We start from the raw sequence: 2,467 nt of genomic DNA on the forward strand, positions 1-2,467 counted from the left end.
CTTTCGGGTCATCCTGGTCAGGCCCTCCCTGAAGTAGTAAGTCAGCAGGGAAGCAGCCCCCCAGCCTATAACTTGGATACCTTTAGTGACAGGGAACTCATTACGGCACCAATAAGCCTGTCCCACGTTGGGACCAGGTTTCCCTATCAGGTCCCCCTTGATTCTCCCCCTGGATAAAAAGAATGCAGTCTGATACTTTGAGTATCTATCGAAAGCTCCCACTCTCCCAAGAGGGGATCCCCTCTGCCTCAGAGAATCACAGAATTTCCAGGGAATGTGGAAGCCGCCCCCCAAGGAAGGCCCATCTGGGGTGCTCTCTGGCCCAAAGCTTCTCCTCTTATAGGACCTCCAACGTCATTCGGTCCATCCCAGAAGAGCTTCCAAAGCATAAGCCAGTGAGGGACCCTCCAATGGGGGAAGCAGAAACCAGGACTGGCCATTCCCAGAGGCGCGAGAAGGCCAGATGAGGGCTGCCCACAGCCCACCTGGGGCAGGTGCTCACCTGGCTTCTGGGACTGCAGTCCCACCTCTGAGGAAAAGGCTGGGATGGGCCACGAAGGCCGGGCCGCACAGGCTCCCCCCAAGGCTCAGAGATTCAGCCTGGAGCCCCCGGAGTCTTCCCTGACTTTGCCCAGCTCCTTCTGAGGCCCGTGGCACAGCCAAGGGTTAAGGGGGTCCCAAACCCACCTAACGTCCCCCAGCCCGGGCCTCAGGATCCGAGAAACAAGGCCATGGCCTGGAGGAGGCTCCTGCTGGACCAGGATGCCAGAGTGCCGCGGCGGCTGCTGCTACTACAACCACCACCACCACCACCACCACCACCACCACCACCACCACACATCTGGCTGATACAATGTATCTCCTGATTCTATGTGAGGAGTAACTATGTATCTCCAAAAGCTACCTAGAGACCCCCCAGGGACGCTGGGCAGCCTGCTGCTGCCTGAAGCCAATCCCCATGCCGAGGGGTCTGGGGTGGGCAGGCCCTGGAGAAAGGGGGGCAGGCATGGCCCCACCTCCGCCTCCCAAGGACCACATGACCTCAGGCCACTTTTTCAAGCTTCTACTTCCTGAGGAGGCCGGGCCAGCATTCAAGAAGCCACAGGCAGGCATCAGCAGGGGCGTTAGTGGGGAACCAAGAGCTGCTTCTAAGCACAGCTCTGGCAAGGCAGCTTGTCTCATCTGCTCTTCAAAGCCGCCCTCAGACACCCTCCGTGTTGGCTTCTGCCAGGCCACCAGAACGGGAAAGTGGGCCCAGATCCTGGGGATCTACCTAAGTGCCAGGATGATGCAGCTGCCCTCGAGGGTCGGCCCAGGATAAAGGGTCCCAACCTCGGGCGCTAGGAGATTGTCAGAGGAAGCGTTTGTATCCAGATTCTCACTCTAGATCCCGTCCCCCACCGTGCCCAAAGCAGAAGGCAGGGACCTGGATGATTTCAAGGGGCAGAGATTCTAATCAGTGGGTCCGAGGAGGCCCAAGTGCCAGGGAAGCAGGAGAGTCCAGAGTTAGCTGAGGAGTAGAAAACATGGAAGGCTTCATGGAGGAGGGGACGCTTAACTGCGAGAAGCTTTGAGTTCTGGGACCCCTAGGATCCCATTTTACACCGGCGGAACCTGAGCTCGGCAACTCCCCCACTACCTCCGCAAGGGCGAGGCAGCTTTCTTCCGATCCCCAGGCCTCTCGGGCCACTGCCTTTGTCTGATGGAGGAAACTGAGACCGGGCCCCCACTTTGGGCCTTCCCTAGCCACTAGCCTCGGCGATCCTGGCTCTCGAAAGTGAAGCGGCGTTTAGGGCCACCGTCGCCTCCCTCCAACCCGGGTCCGAAGCCCGCAGGTTTCCTAACTGGCTCTTTAGCTCACGCAGTGCAGACAGGCCGAGCGTCTCCTCCAGGAAGTCTCCAGCCCCTCCCCATCCCGCCTCCTCTAGGCAGCCCCACCAGGCCACCCCGCTCCGGCTCTCACCTGTCGGGGAGGTGGTTCACACCCTTTCCTCGGCCTCCGCCTCCGCCACTGCCCCTTCCCACGGCGCTGGGGCCCCCCCAGCCGCCCCGTGCCTGCTGCCGGCGGCTCATGAGGCCCCGCGCCGCTGCCCGCACCCAGGCCCCTGTCGCCACCTCAGCTCCGGGACCCGCGCCCACCCGGCCCCCAGCGCCTCCGGCCTCGGGGTCCCCCCACACTGCGCTTGCGCGCCCGCCGCTTCGCGCCTGCGCACCCGATGCCGTCGGCGTGTCGTCTCCGTGGCCGCTGGCGGAATAACGTCACCACGCTGCCGCCCACGCCTGCTCGAGGGGCCGTGAGTCCGAAGGGGCCCACAGCGCCCTTTGGTGGCGCCTGGCTGTCTCTGCAGCACTGAACCCCAGCTCTCTGCAAAGGAGAAAATTGCCAGCCGCGACCAAGGAGGAGGCGCACAGGATGACAGACAGTTTTAATTACGGAAAATTAAAAAAAAAAAACAAAAAACGCTTT

The sequence above is a fragment of the Gracilinanus agilis genome, chromosome 2 (assembly GCF_016433145.1).
Source record: "Gracilinanus agilis isolate LMUSP501 chromosome 2, AgileGrace, whole genome shotgun sequence".
NCBI classification, from domain to species: Eukaryota; Metazoa; Chordata; class Mammalia; order Didelphimorphia; family Didelphidae; genus Gracilinanus; species Gracilinanus agilis.